General features: G+C 44.1%; 1 protein-coding gene across 12 annotated transcripts in view; it reads left to right on the top strand.

Annotated features, from left to right (window-relative positions):
* Positions 1-15904, top strand: part of LOC127009196 (single-stranded DNA-binding protein 3-like) — a 229248-nt gene that overhangs the window by 70187 nt on the left and 143157 nt on the right. The window lies entirely within an intron of this gene.

The following is a 15904-nucleotide window of genomic DNA, read 5'->3' as shown; positions in this document are numbered from 1 at the left end:
AGAAATCGAATAGACAAGTCACCTAATTATATATATACGCCAAGGATATTTTGTATTTGTGGAGCCACCTAATTATATATATACGCCAAGGATATTTTGTATTTGTGGAGCCACCTAATTATATATATACGCCAAGGATATTTTGTATTTGTGGAGCCACCTAATTATATATATACGCCAAGGATATTTTGTATTTGTGGAGCCACCTAATTATATCTATACGCCAAGGATATTTTGTAGTGGAGTCACCTAATTATATATATGTATACGCCAAGGATATTTTGTATTTGTGGAGTCACCTAATTATATATATACGCCAAGGATATTTTGTATTTGTGGCTCTTCTATCTGATTTAAAATTAAAATATAAGTAAAAATTAAATTCAAAAGCATGTGTTATCAAGAGTTGTATCTACGCAGCACTTTTGTATTATGCACCATAGGAAACGCATCATTATGAACGCTTGCCTCTCCAAACATGTATAGCCCACCGCACATTACCATACCATTGTTTCCCGCCACCAAACCATGACAACGACGTGCATTGACTACGCTCTGGCGCCTCGTGAACCACAGAACCAGAACTGTTAGCGTGGATCCAGAAAGTCGTGAACCCGCAAGCAAAACTACGGGAAAGGTCATATTATTTTTATTTATTTATTTATTTTTTACGTCAGAGGACACGGCTCAAGGGCAATAAAAAGGATACACACACAAAAAAGTCCACCACTCGCCGCTCCCACAAAAGACTAAAGTAAAGAGTAGCCAAAAGAGAGGTCAATTTCACTTCATATCTCGCCTGCCATCCCCCGCTCTGTATCCCTGTACCCCGCCGCCCTACCCAAATACCCAGAAAGTTGTGAACCCGCCAGCAAAACTACGGAAAAAGGTCACATTGAGGCTCTTCACTTCATATCTCCCCTCCCTTCACCCCATTTCACCCCATCCCCTCCTCCCTCGCTCTGCATCCCTGTACCCCGGTGCCCTACACATATACCCAGAAAGTTGTGAACCCGCCATCCAAACTACGGAAAAAAGTCACGTTGAGGCTCTTCACTTCATATCTCCCCTCCCTTCACCCCCATTTCACCCCATCCCTCCTCGCTCTGCATCCCTGTACCCCGGTGCCCTACACATATACCCAGAAAGTTGTGAACCCGCCATCAAAACTACGGAAAAAAGTCACGTTGAGGCACTTTTCACTCCATGTCACTGCCTCCTCCCCATCCCTTCCCAATCCCCTTGCACATCTGTACCCCACACCTGCCCGGAAAGTGGTGAACCCTCAAGCAAAACTACAGAAAGGTCATATCGAGGCTGTTTTCACTTCATGTCACGACGCCCTCCCCTCCAACCCCCTTCCTCCCATCCCTGTACACACACCTGTCTTCCCGCCGGCCTTACACATAGACCTGAAAAGTGGTGAACCCTCAAGCAAAACTACAGAAAGGTCATATCGAGGCTGTTTTCACTTCATGTCACGACGCCCTCCCCACCCACCCCTTCCTCCCATCCCTGTACACACACCTGTCTTCCCGCCGGCCTTACACATAGACCTGAAAAGTGGTGAACCCTCAAGCAAAACTGCAGGAAAAAGGTCGTGTTGAGGCTCTTTTCACTTCATGTCACGTCCTCTCCTACCCTCCCCCATCCCTCTGCAGGCCTGTACCCCCCCCCCTCCCCCCTCCCCCTGCCCGCTACAGCCCGGCATAATCACGCCCGCCAGTTAGTGGAGCTGATGACGACTATTACGGGGCAGGAAAGCGTCGTGTTTGAGCACCGGCGGCCATTTTCAGACACACGGCTCGGCCCTCAGCTGCCGAAATCAATAATAATCGTCCGGTGCGCCCTGGGGAGCAATTTGCAAATAAATTCTCATACGTGGCCCGGGTCTATATGAAAAAGTGTAAATGTATTAGCTTTTAGCCCGCTTCGTGTGCTGGTTTGACGAGCGGCGGAGCGAGGGCCGACGAGGCGTGCGACGTTAAAACTGCCTGCAGCGCCTCGCCTCTAACGCAAAAACTTCCCGTATTTAGTATTAGTCTGGGCATCAGGGAGCCCGTGCGAGGCTGTTCAGGCGAAGACTTGGCAAGAAATTGTCGATCTAGAAAGATGTGCTTTACGGTAATGTGTGCGTTATGGTGATTCTGTGTGGCGCGAGGGAACGAAAGGGAATCGACAGTAAGGTGTATCACGCACGGCAGGTTTAATCTCACCACTCTTTTCCTCTGTTGTTTTTTCTGTTATTTAACGGGGAATGGAGCGTCAGTGAGTGCGCCTCGTTATAATGTAGTGGAGGTTGCGAGCCGCTTATACAGAGCCTTGTGAAGGTCTCGCAGGCGTTTGGGTGTACTCAGGGACACGTGGGTAACTGAAGGGACGCACGCACGCCATCAGAGCCGTACTGCCCTGAGGGACGGACGCCAGCCAGCCAACCAGCGGCCCAACGGTGCCAGATTGTCGTACCCTGCCTCCTATGTTTGCCGCTTTCCGCCCCAAAAACTGCTTTCATCACCCAAATAACTCCTTCATATATTTATCGTTTAAATGAATAATTATTGGTGTTTCTTGGCAACAGTTATGGGCTAGAAAACCTGTAAATACACGGCTCTGAGTACGATAATCTGGCAACGGTGAACCAGCCAACCCTGACCAGCCGTGTGCGCGTCTGTGTGTACTTACGCGCTCATTGGTAATTCCGTGTGTGTGTGTGTGTACCTCTATTTACGGTGTGAACTCATGGTACGTTGTTCTATAAGGGCGTTGTAGCGATCAAGAAAGGGAAGGAGACGGCCTCGACAGTTGTATACGCAGTTGCAGATAGATGTCGTTGTTGTTTAGTTGTTGTAGCAGTATTGTTGTAATTGTTGTAACCGTACTCGGATTGGCGGTTGTGATGGAGGAGGAGGGGGTGAGGGAGGAGGAGGAGGAGGAGGAAGGAGAAAAGAAGAAAAAAAATCAGAAGGAGGGAGACAACGAATGATAAGAACAAGAAGAGAATGACGAAGAAAAAGAAGGAAAAGAATAGGAGAAAGAAGTCGAAGAAAAAGTAGAAAAGGAACAAGAGGAAGAAGACGAGGAAAAAGGAGAAAAGGAACTAGAGGAAGAAGACGAAGGAAAAGGAATCAGAGGAAGAAGACGAAGAAAAAGGAGGAAAAGAATAGGAGGAAGAAGAGAAGAAAAAGGAGAAAAGGAACAAGAGAAAGAAGACGAAGAAAAAGTAGAAAAGGAACAAGAGGAAGAAGACGAAGAAAAAGCAGGAAAAGAATAGGAGGAAGAAGACGAAGAAAAAGGAGAAAAGGAACAGAGGAGAAGGAGGAGGAATTAAAAAGAAAAGTTGTAGGAGGCAAAAGCAGAGGAAAATGAAGGATCAGAAAAGGAGGAGGAGGAATAAAAAAGAAAAGAAAAGAAAAGTAGGAAGCAAAAGTAGAACAAAAAGAAGAATCCGAAAAGGAGGAGGAGGAGGAAGAGGATTACAAATAAAAATGAAACCAGTAGGAAGCAGAAACAGCAGAACAAGAGGAAGAATCCGAAATCAAGGAAGAAGAGGAGGAGGAGGAGGAGGAGGAGGTGCGGGTGGCGTGGTGGCGATGCTCCCCGACATTCCAGCACGGCGCAAAGATGTGAGGCGCGTGATGAGGAGTTTCCTTCTCCAGGCGAGGTGTGGTTTTCCGTGCGGGGCTGTGCTTTTATTAGCTCGACCGACGTGGTGGTGGTGGTGGTGGTGGTATGGAGGAGGGAGAGAGAGGGGAGGATGGATGAGGATGAATGGTAGTGGTTGCAGGGGAGGGGTAGTTCAAAGAGGTGCTTATTGTGGGCGGTAGGTAAGATGGGGTGACGGAGAGGATGGACTGGTAAGGGGAAGGTAAGGAATGGGTAAGAGGGTTGAGAGGGGATGTGGAGGATGAATGGTAGTGGTTGCAAGGGAGGGGTAGTTCAAAGAGGAGGTGCTTATTGTGGGAGGTAGGTAAGATTGGGTGACGGAGAGGATGGACTGGTAAGGGGATGGTAAGGAATGGGTAAGAGGGTTGAGAGGGGATGGGGAGGATGAATGGTAGTGGTTGCAAGGGAGGGGTAGTTCAAAGAGAAGGTGCTTATTGTGGGCGGTAGGTAAAAAGGAGGTAAGGGAGAAGGTGGAGTGGTTAGAGGATGGTAAGGAATGGTGTCAGAAAAGGGAATAGGTGAGAGGATTGAGGAGGGATGGGCGAATGAATGATTGTGGTTGCAAGGGAGGGATAGTTCGAAGAGGTGGTGCTGATTGTAGGGGTAGGTAAGCTGGGGTAACGGAGGGGGTGACAAGGGAGTAGGTAGGAGAATGGAAAGGAAAGGGAAAGGATGAATGGAGGAGGAGGAGGAGGTAGAGGTTGTAATTAGAAGAGGATAGGTTAGATATAGTGATGGAGGGGGTAAGGAATGGGTACAAAATGGAGTGGGTTCGAGGATAGAGAGGGAAGGGAAAGGATAGTTAGGGAGACTTGTGAGGAAGGAGGAGGAGGAAGAGGTGGTGATTAGAAGAGGGTAGGTCAGATATAGTGATGGAGGGGGTAAGGAATGGTGACAGAATGGAGTGGGATGGAGGATAGAGCGGAAAGGGAAAGGATAGTTAGTGAGACTTGTAAGGAAGGAGGGGGAGGAAGAGGTGGTGATTAGAAGAGTCAGATATAGTGATGGAGGGGGTAAGGAATGGGTACAGAATGGAGTGGGGTGGAGGATAGAGCGGAAAGGGAAAGGATAGATGGTGAGAATTATGAGGAAGGAGAAGGAAGAGGTGGTGATTATGTGGAGGTAGCTAACGTGTGGAGAGGGATCAAGAGTGGGAGAGGACGGACGGTAAGGCGGTGGGTGTAGTTGTGGTTTTTGGGGGAAGGGGGGTAGGATGGATGTCTGGGTACGGTCTGCAGAGTAAATGATATTGCGTTTAGTGAGAATGGTTCGTCTTGTGGATTAGATGGTGTTGGGGGGTGTTTCGAGAGGCGTGAGGGAACGAGGGAAGGGGTGGGATGGTGGCCTGGGAGGTGCTGGATGATGACATGACTTATGCGGCGGTGTTAAGGCCTTGAAATGACGCGGCGGGGGTGAGGAGGTACGAGAAGGTACACAACAGGGGAAAAATAAGGAGTAAAGGGTTCATTCTGGGTGTAGGTAGATATTTCTTATACTCAGGCTGCAGCTCAAGGGCATAAAGGAATAAATAAAGCCTAATCACTGCTCCTATAAAGAAAGTAGGAAGATAGGCCTACGTTGCTACCTCTTTGTATATATATCCCTGCCATGTATTTTCTCACAATCCTAAAATGTATGGATAGTACTTTTATGGGTACTTTTTACACACATATCATTTCATATAGCGAAGCATTCCGTTCATTAGTAGTAGTTCGGCTCTCGTGTGTGTGTGTGTGTGTGTGTGTGTGTGTGTGTGTGTGTGTGTGTAGGGCGGACGTGATGTGTAAAGTATATTATGCAAGTCGAAGGTTAAGCATCGCCTCACGTAGATAGTCGACTCTTTACCCTGGGCGAAGTACGAGGCTGGCAAGACTGAGTACGTCCGTTCACCCACACTATTAATGTAACCACGAGGTGTGTTTGGGAGGACGAACGAGAGGAGGAGGAGGAGAAGGAGGAGGAGGATACGTGATGAAGGAAGGAAGGGTGGAAGCGGCGGGGTGAATATCGAACGGATGGAATAATGTGATTTAGTGCCTCATTCACAGCCTGTAAAATATTGCACATGTCAGCACTCCAGTGACGGAAATGGGAGGGGATGAAGGAAGCAGGTGGAGGCACGCAGGTATTTATTATAAGACCGAGGGAGCTTGAACACCGGAGGACACGTTCACCTATAGCGTTTGCCCCCCAACTTTACCTTACCTTCACGTCCTCTCAGGTAGAACAAGGGAACGGAAGGGAAGGAAAGGGAGGGAGAGAAAGCAAATATTAAGTGCCTCTGCAACTTTGAAGGCAACTTAATCATTGTAAGAGACGAATGCACCACACGAAGGGGAAATAGTTGCCGTAGAGAACAGAACGTGACCAAAAAATGAAGTCAGAGAGAGAGAGAGAGAGAGAGAGAGAGAGAGAGAGAGAGAGAGAGAGAGAGAGAGAGAGAATGCACATGACGTTTCGAAAGAGTCGGTCTAATGTGACCAAGAAAAGAAAAGAAAGAAAAATAAAGGGAAATGCATCGGGTCACTTCCTTGTCACATCACGAGAGAGAGAGAGAGAGAGAGAGAGAGAGAGAGAGAGAGAGAGAGAGAGAGAGAGAGAGAGAGAGAGAGAGAGAGAGAGAGAATTAGTGATGGCAGTGAGGGAGGGAGAGAGGAGGAGGAGGAGGAGGAGGAGCAACAGTCAGCAGGGCGTAACGGAGAAAGACGAAGAGGAGGAAGAAGAAGAAGAAGAAGAAGAAGCTCCGTGACAAAGAACGAGCACCACCGACAAGCTTACATCACAGAGGAAGGGAGAGGGAGAGAGAGCAAGGAGGAAGGGAGATTTAACGGAGAGAGAAAGACTGAAGGCGGATGGAAGAGGTAAAGGAGGGTAATTAGACGAGACGGTAAAGGTGATTAGTGGATGGCTAGCGGAAGGTGGAGGAGGAAGAAGAAGAGGAGGAGGATTGAGAAAAGAAAGGATCAGAGTAGGTTGATTAGTGGATGACTAGCGGAAGGTGGAGGAGGAGGAGGAAGAAGAGGAGGATGGATGAGAAAAGAAAGAATCAGAGTAGGTTGTGAGTGAAAGAAGAGATTGGTGGGTAGTGAACAGGAGGAGAAAAAGAAGAAAACTAAGATTAAGATAGTAATACATGGATAGCTAACAGAGAAAAATGAGAAAAAGAAGAGGTAGGTTTGATGATTGAGAAAAGAATGAATAAGAGTAGGTTGTGAGTGAACGAAGAGTAACATGAATGAGATAGTGATTTGTGGATAGTGAACAGGAGGAGAAAAAGAAGAAAACTAAGATTAAGAAGGTAATACATGGATAGCTAACAGAAAAATGAGAAACAGATGAGGTAGGTTTGAGGATTGAGAAAAGAAAGAGAGTAGGTTGTGAGTGAACGAAGAGTAACATGAATGAGATGGTGATTGGTGGATAGTGAACAGGAGGATAAAAAGAAGAAAACTAAGATTAAGAAGGTAATACATGGATAGCTAACAGAGAAAAATGAGAAACAGAAGAGGTAGGTTTGAGGATTGAGAAAAGAATGAATGAGAGTAGGTTGTGAGTGAACGAAGAGTAACATGAATGAGATGGTGATTGGTGGATAGTGAACAGGAGGAGAAAAAGAAGAAAAGTAATATATAAAGAATGAAAATGAGAAGGTTATACGTGAATAGCTTACAGAACAGTGAGAAAAAGAAGAGGTAGAAGAGGATTGAGAATGAGATGGACATAAGTTGATAGCTAATAGAATGAGAAAAAGAAGAAGGAAAAGTAAAATATTGAATGAGAATAAGATTGTAATGAAATGAAATTAAAAAAAAGAAGGAAAAGAAGACTATTGAATGAGGATATGATATTAATAAAGCGGATAGTTAACAGGCGGAGAAAAAGAAGAAGGAAAATTAGAATATTGAAAAAGAATAAAATAGTAATAGATAAATAGCTGGCAGGAGACGGAAAAGGGGAAGAATGAGACGATAAGAAATAAGAAAAGAAAATGGATATAAGTGAAGATAAGTGGCTAGCTAACAGGAGGAGGAAAAGAAGGAAAAGTAGAATATTGAAAGAGAATAAAAAGGTAATATATAAATAGCTGACAGGGGGAGGAAAAAGGGGGAAGAATAAGATGATAAGGAATTGAAAAAGAGGAAGGAGGAAATAATTATATGAAGAAGATAAGTGGTACGTGACTTGAGGAGGAAAAGGGGAAAAAATGAGACAATAAGAAATAGGAAAAGAAAAAGAAAATATAGAAGATCAGTGGCTAGCTAACAGGAGGAGGAAAATGTGAAAATAAGGAAAAGTAGAAGGAAAATTAAGATGAAGACTGATTCTACCTCTCAGCTGGAGGAGGAAAATCAGCAGAGCAAGGATGAATGAGAAGTTAAGAAAGTGCAAGAAGAAGAAGTTGAGTTAGTTGAATAAGAAGATGAAGATGATGAGTGGATAGCTTGAATAAGAGTGGAAGTTGAATTAGACCAAAAAGATGAAGATGAGGAGTGGATAGCTTGCGGAAGGCGGAACATGACGGGGAATGGGAGGAGAGAAAGAGGAGGTGGAGGAAGAAGAAGAAGACGTCGAGGAGGAGGAGGAGGAGAAGGAGGAGTCACGAATAATAGCAGGGGGGAGCTGAGTAAATGACGGGATGAGTCAGCACTGTTCAGCCCCAGCACATTCTTGGCAAAACGTTGACTTTTAGCGTTGTGGGCTGACTGGAAGAGAGAGAGAGAGAGAGAGAGAGAGAGAGAGAGAGAGAGAGAGAGAGAGAGAGAGAGAGAGAGACTTGGAGATTGGTATTACAAGACTGCTATCACGAATATGTCAAAGAAAAATCAAAAGAAATGCATAAGGTCACTTCCTCGTCAGAGAGAGAGAGACAGAGAAAGAAAGAAAGAAAAGAAAGAAGAGAGAGAGAGAGAGAGAGAGAGAGAGAGAGAGAGAGAGAGAGAGAGAGAGAGAGAGAGAGAGAGAGAGAGAGAGAGAGAGAGCACAGAAGCTTGCGGACACCGTGACGAAGAGAAAAAAAATAAGACAAAAACTGCATGACTTGAAGAAACAATAAGGAAAACGGCTGACTGTAATTACATGAAAATAACGCGCGCACACACACACACACACACACACACACACACACACACACACACACACACACACACACACACACACACACACACACACACACACACACACACACACAGAGGTAAGGCCGGTCTTGTTTTTATTTCGCTGTGCCTCAAGAAAACCAAAAATCAAAACATTCTTGTGACTAAATATATAACTGAAGTAACCAACCACTTTTTATCACTGTTTTTTTTAATTAGTCACCATTATCACTATCCACTATTACTAATCCACTACAGGACCTTCCCCAACGTCCTCCTCTTCTCTGAGTGGTCTTTGTTTACTCCATCTTGCTCCGGTAAAGTTGCTGATTATCCGATTATCTGTGCTTTGATTTCTCATGTGTTCGGGCTGTCATTCTGTTGCTTTGGTTGTTCAAGTTTTATCAGTCATCAAACTTGAATATATGTCTCCGGTTGTTCAGCTGTTATTTGTCATTACACGTAAATTGCTCTGGGTGTTCATCTGTTATTTCTCACCACGTAAATTGCTCTAGTTGTTCATCTCCTCAGTCATCAAACGTAAATGTAATGTCGCTTTGGTGGTACAAGTGTTTTCAGTCATCAAACTTGAATATATGTCTCCGATTGTTCATCTGTTATTTCTCACCACACGTAAATTGCTCTGGTTGTTCATCTCATCAGCCATCAAACGTAAATGTAATGTCGCTTTGGTGGTACAAGTGTTTTCAGTCATCAAACTTGAATATATGTCTCCGGTTGTTCATCTGTTATTTGTCATTTCACGTAAATTGCTTTGGTTGTTCATCTCATCAGCCATCAAACGTAAATGTGATGTCGCTTTCCTTGTTCATCTGCTTTTAGTCACCACACGTTAATATAGTATAAAGAACTGATGTATGTATCCCTGTAGCAGCCACGGGCCAAATTTGTGGCTTTACCGTGTAGCAGCGACGGGCCAAATTTGTGGCTTTACCGTGTAGCAGCGACGGGCCAAATTTGTGGCTTTACCGTGTAGCAGCGACGGACCAAATTTGTGGCTTTACCGTGTAGCAGCGACGGGCCAAATTTGTGCCATGATATAAACCCCCCAAAAAAGATAATACATAAACTGATCACAAATGCTTTGATATATATTATGAAATGGTTTGTGTGGATGATGATTTTTTTCTCATTTTTCTCACTTAGAGGGACCATTAAGAAACATGATCCCCGCTGCTAGTATATATAGAGAATAGTTCCTTTTGCTCATTTCCATTTTCTACGGATCCCAATTATTAAGGTTAGTGCCTCCTGTACACTGTCGAGGCGCTACGGACAGGGAGAGGAGTGGATGTGGGCGGATGATTGCTGTTGTGGGAAGAAGGGAGGCGGAGGATGGATGTGTGGTGTGGGTGGGTGAATGTAAGGTAACACCCTCTCCCTCCACCCCTTCCCGCCCCCTCCACCCTCTTCCACACCTTCCGTCAGGGTGAACCACCTTGGGAACGCAAAGGGAGGGAGGAAGGGAAGAGAGAGAGAGAGAGAGAGAGAGAGAGAGAGAGAGAGAGAGAGAGAGAGAGAGAGAGAGAGAGAGAGAGAGAGAGAGAGAGAGAGAGAGAGAGAGAGAATTATGGGGTTTATGAGTTGATAAGAATAAGGAAAAAGAAACGGAAAAAAGACCTACAATTGCTTAGTTATGGAAACACACACACACACACACACACACACACACAGATCGAGGAAGTGGAACCGGCACCACCATCACCACCACCACTATCACCATCATCACCACAATGACGTGAAGCAGGCGAAGAACACACACGCCCATCACACAGAACACGACAGGCGCGAGGCAGGGAGAGGAGGGCGGCGGCAGAGGCAGAGGCGGGGTGCGGGGAGCGTGCTGGTGGCGGGCGGCTTGGCGGGTGGATGGGTGATGACAGAGCTCACTTGAAGCTGTTTTTCTCACCCAGTTATTGAACTTTCACGTCGGTGGGTTAGTGCATGAAGGAGGAGGAATAACTTGGGTCAGATAGTAAGATGAGGATGATGAAGAGGAAGAGGGCTAGTTCTTTTGGGTCGTGTAACGTTGATGGAATGAGCGAGTTCGTGGATAGTAATACGGGTGACCATCTTTGTATGATCCCTTGAATACGTGGCTCTTGAAAATGCTGGTCAGGCCGCGATAATCTACTCACGAGGACAACTTTATTTATAGATCGCTTTAAGACATTGGAGAAGACATTCGTAGTTTTGTGTAAGACTTTGGAAGACACTTTATCAGTAGTTCTTCTAGATTTAAGACTTACAACGTAGAACATATATCGCTTTAAGACATTGGAGAAGACATCCGTAGTTTTGTTTAAGACGATGGAAGACACACTATTCGCAGTTCTGATAGATTTAAGACTTACAACGTAGGACACATACCTCGTAGTCATGTTAGATTCAAGACAACGGAGGAAACATAACTCGCAGTCCTTTTAAAACACTCCATAATGTGCTAGTTGGGTCGGGTTAGGGTTGGGGAGAGGAACAAAGAGACTCTATTGGGAGACTGTTATAGTGTCTTGGGGTTTGCGGAAGCTGCCGGGGACCTGGGTAAGTGTAACGGTCCAGTCAGTGTCTTTGTGCTGTCCCCCCTAATCATGTATTCAGCGGCCCTCGGGTTGTTTGAGGTGGGTTGAGGGGGAGTGTAAAGGGAGGACTGACTGACGTTTGGGGCTTGCGAAAGTTGACGTTGGTGTTCTTCGATGCTAGATGAATGAAAGAAACCTTGTGGATTTGATTGAGCTGTTTAAGGATGGAGGTAGTTAGGTTAGGTTAAGGTGGATTAGGGAAAGGAAGCAGAAAGAGACTTGTGGTTAGTGTCTTAGTGTCTGTTCTTCTTTACTTGTTGAATTGTAACCTCGTGGATTTGATTGCGTTGTTTAAGGATGGAGGTAGTTAGGTTAGGTTAAGGTGGAATAGGGAAGGGAAGCAGAAAGAGACTTGTGGTTAGTGTCTTAGTGTCTGTTCTTCTTTACTAGTTGAATTGTAACCTCGTGGATTTGATTGGGTTGTATAAAGACGGAGGTTTGTAAAGTTCGGTTGAGGTGGAATAAGGAAGGAAAGCAGAAAGAGACTTGTGTTTAAGTCTTATGTATCTGTCTTTCTTTAGTAGTTGAAGAGTAACCTAATGGATTTGATTAGGTTGTATAAAGATGGAGGTGGTTAGGTTGGGGTGGAGTGGGGATGGGAAGCAGAAACAGACCGTTGTGTTTGGTGTCTCTGTCTTTTTATATACCAGTTGAAGAGTAACCTAGTGGACTTGATTCGGTTGTAACATAGGTAGAGGTGGTTAAGTTAGGTTAGATTGGAGTGGGGATGGAGGTATATCTCGGTCTTTTTCGCTTTCATATTGGAAGTAACCACATGGATTAGATTTGAGTTGTATAGACATGGAGGTGGTTAGGTTAGGCTGGGCTGGAGTGTGGATGGAGGCAGGAAGACTCGTATTTCGTGGTGTTTTGGAATGCTAGGTCAGTGAGAGTAACCACGTGAATTGAATTTGAGTTGCATAAACATGGAGATGGTTAGGTTAGGCTGGGCTGGAGTGTGGACGGAGGCAGGAAGACTTGTATTTCGTAGTGTTTTGGGATGCTAGGTCAGTGAGAGTAACCACGTGAATTGAATTTGAGTTGCATAAACATGGAGGTGGTTAGGTTAGGCTGGGCTGGAGTGGGGATGGAGGCAGGAAGACTTGTATTTCGTGGTGTTTTGGGATGCTAGGTCAGTGAGAGTAATCACGTGAATTTGATTTGAGTTGCATAAACATATCGAGATGGTTAGGTTAGCCTGGGATGGAGTGTGGACGGAGGCAAAAAGAGTGTGTTGTGTTTAGTGGTTCGGGCAGGTAAGGTGAGGACATCAGCGGTGGGAGGGGTGAGTGGATGCATGTTGAGAGAAGCACAGGATGATGAAAGCCCGGCCGGGTTGGTGGGTCGGCGTAAATGGATTAGTAGCAGGGCTGTTAACCTCGTTGCCGGCGATAACTGACTGTGGTGTCTGCATGCGCTTCATTATTGCAAGATTTCAGCGGTATGGTGGGCGTGGTCTCTCGGCCGGGCGTGGTGGCGTCGCGTGGAGGCATTAGTAAGGGGATATAGTCACGCCTTGACCCCACGATACGGCCAGCGGTCCACTTTTTTTATAGCAACCTTCCGTAGTAGGGTCACATTGCATGTAGAGACTGCTTTAGAATGACAGATAACTAGTTTTTGTTTTTCTTTTCCTCATTCTCCTCACCTTTTCTCCCTCGTCTTCTTTTTCTTAATTCTAAGTAAGGGTGATTTTTCATCTTCCTCTTCTTCTACTACTTCTTCATTCTAAGTAAGGGTGCATTTTAGTCCTCTTTTTCGTTCTAAGTAAGGGTGCATTTTAGTCCTCTTTTTCATTCTAAGTAAGGGTGCATTTTAGTCCTCTTTTTCGTTCTAAGTAAGGGTGCATTTTAGTCCTCTTTTTCATTTTAAGTAAGGGTGAATTTTAGTCCTCTTCTTCGTTCTAAGTAAGGGTGCATTTTAGTCCTCTTCTTCGTTCTAAGTAAGGGTGCATTTTAGTCCTCTTTTTCATTTTAAGTAAGGGTGAATTTTAGTCCTCTTTTTCATTTTAAGTAAGGGTGAATTTTAGTCCTCTTTTTCATTTTAAGTAAGGGTGAATTTTAGTCCTCTTTTTCATTTTAAGTAAGGGTGCATTTTAGTCCTCTTTTTCATTTTAAGTAAGGGTGAATTTTAGTCCTCTTTCATTTTAAGTAAGGGTGCATTTTAGTCCTCTTTTTCATTTTAAGTAAGGGTGAATTTTAGTCCTCTTTCATTTTAAGTAAGGGTGCATTTTAGTCCTCTTTTTCATTTTAAGTAAGGGTGAATTTTAGTCCTCTTTCATTTTAAGTAAGGTGCATTTTAGTCCTCTTTCATTTTAAGTAAGGGTGAATTTTAGTCCTCTTTCATTTTAAGTAAGGTGCATTTAGTCCTCTTTTTCATTTTAAGTAAGGGTGAATTTTAGTCCTCTTTCATTTTAAGTAAGGGTGCATTTTAGTCCTCTTTTTCATTTTAAGTAAGGGTGAATTTTAGTCCTCTTCTTCGTTCTAAGTAAGGGTGCATTTTAGTCCTCTTTTTCATTTTAAGTAAGGGTGAATTTTAGTCCTCTTTTTCATTTTAAGTAAGGGTGAATTTTAGTCCTCTTTTTCGTTCTAAGTAAGGGTGCATTTTAGTCCTCTTTTTCATTTTAAGTAAGGGTGAATTTTAGCCTTCTTCTTCTTCTTTATTCTAATACCTTGTACGACTATTTTTATTTTTTAAAGTCATCCAGTTCTGTGACTTCTTATCGTCTAACTTTTACCTCACATTGCAAACCAGGCACTGGAATGTAAACGACCTGGTTTATACGTCATTGTGATACTTTGTGAGGCCGATTCTTCTTAAGTGTTGTAGTTCAGCTTCTAATGTCTTGTAATTCAGTGGCTCCTTATCGTCGTTTTCCTTTTAACGTCACATTGCAACCAGGCTCTGAAATGTAAGATGCGTAGTTTTATCGTCATTCTTTAAGCGAACATAAAAAGGAGTTGACGAGAGTGGACACCATTCCTGAGCTTAGTAACATCAGTCCTTTTGAGGGAAGACCGTCAAGGGGAGAAGACAAGCGTGTGACCATGATTCCTAGACCTATTGAGTACCGACGTTTATTTAGATTAGAACCAGAAAGAGAGGAAGATTGTGTGACCATGATTCCCAGACCTATTGAGTACCGACGTTTATTTAGATTAGAACCAGAAAGAGAGGAAGATTGTGTGACCAGGATTCCCAGACCTATTGAGTACCGACGTTTATTTAGATTAGAACCAGAAAGAGAGGAAGATTGTGTGACCATGATTCCCAAAGCTTTCGAGTACCGACGTTTATTTAGATTAGAACCAGAAAGAGAGAAAGACTGTGTGACCATGATTCCCAAAGCTTTCGAGTACCGACGTTTATTTAGATTAGAACCAGAAAGAGAGGAAGGTTGTGTGACCATGATTCCCAGACCTATTGAGTACCGACGTTTATTTAACTTAGGACCAGAAAGAGAGGAAGGCAATGTAACCAGGATTCCCAGACCTACTTAACGACACACTCAAGAAAGGGGAAAAAAAACAATAGGTAATAAATCTAATTAGGTCCGTATTTTCAGACGCTTGTGACTCGCAACAAATATTTTCAAAGGTCGTGAAGAAGATTAGTCTGGTTCTCATAAGTGGGGTGTTTTTTTTTCACATTCATGGTGCAGAAGCGTTGTCAAACTATCACTAGGCTCATAGAACTACCCATGGAAATACCGATACAACCCTTACGAAAGCCTTGTCAAATTTTGTGTAAGTTGGGCAGTGTTTATGAATATCAGTTCTTGTCTTGTAGCGTTTTCCTTTATCAATCTTTAACTGGGCATCCTCATTCTCCTCAACTTCTCCATCATCTTCAACCTCTACGAAAGCCTTGTCAAATGTTGTGTAAGTTTGGCAGTGTTTATGAATATCAGCTGTTGTCTTGTAGCGTTTTCCTTGATCAACCTTTAACTGGGCATCCTCATTCTCCTCAACTTCTCCATCATCTTCAACCCTTACGAAAGCCTTGTCAAATGCTGTGTAAGTTGGGCAGTGTTTATGAATATCAGCTCTTGTTTTGTAGCGTTTTCCTTTATCAATCTTTAACTGGGCATCCTCATTCTCCTCATCTTCTCCATCATCTTCAACCTCTACAAAAGCCTTATCAAATGTTGTGTAAGTTTGGCAGTGTTTATGAATATCAGCTCTTGTCTTGTAGCGTTTTCCTTTATCAATCTTTAACTGGGCATCCTCATTCTCCTCATCTTCTCCATCATCTTCATTTTCCTCTTCTTCATTCTAAGACTACGTAAGGTTGAAGGCAAGTGTGGCTAGGATACCTACAGCTTCTAAACGTTGCACTCAGGAAAGGGCTTAAGCGGAAGAGTAAAAAATGATACCTAAGTCTCGTAAAAGGACCAGAAAGAGTGTAAGACTTAAGTGTGACCAGGGTTCCCAGAGCTCCTTAGCGTCACACTCAGGGAATGGCGCAAAGCAAGAGTTGTTAGGGTGGTGGCAGGGCTGTCGAGTGCGTGTCCTGTTGTCCTGCCGCCCAGCTGGTGCTTTATTACTT

Source organism: Eriocheir sinensis, chromosome 40 (assembly GCF_024679095.1).
Source record: "Eriocheir sinensis breed Jianghai 21 chromosome 40, ASM2467909v1, whole genome shotgun sequence".
Taxonomy (NCBI): domain Eukaryota; kingdom Metazoa; phylum Arthropoda; class Malacostraca; order Decapoda; family Varunidae; genus Eriocheir; species Eriocheir sinensis.
The sequence above is the reverse complement of the archived record's forward strand: the minus strand, read 5'-3'. Positions and strand labels throughout refer to the sequence as shown.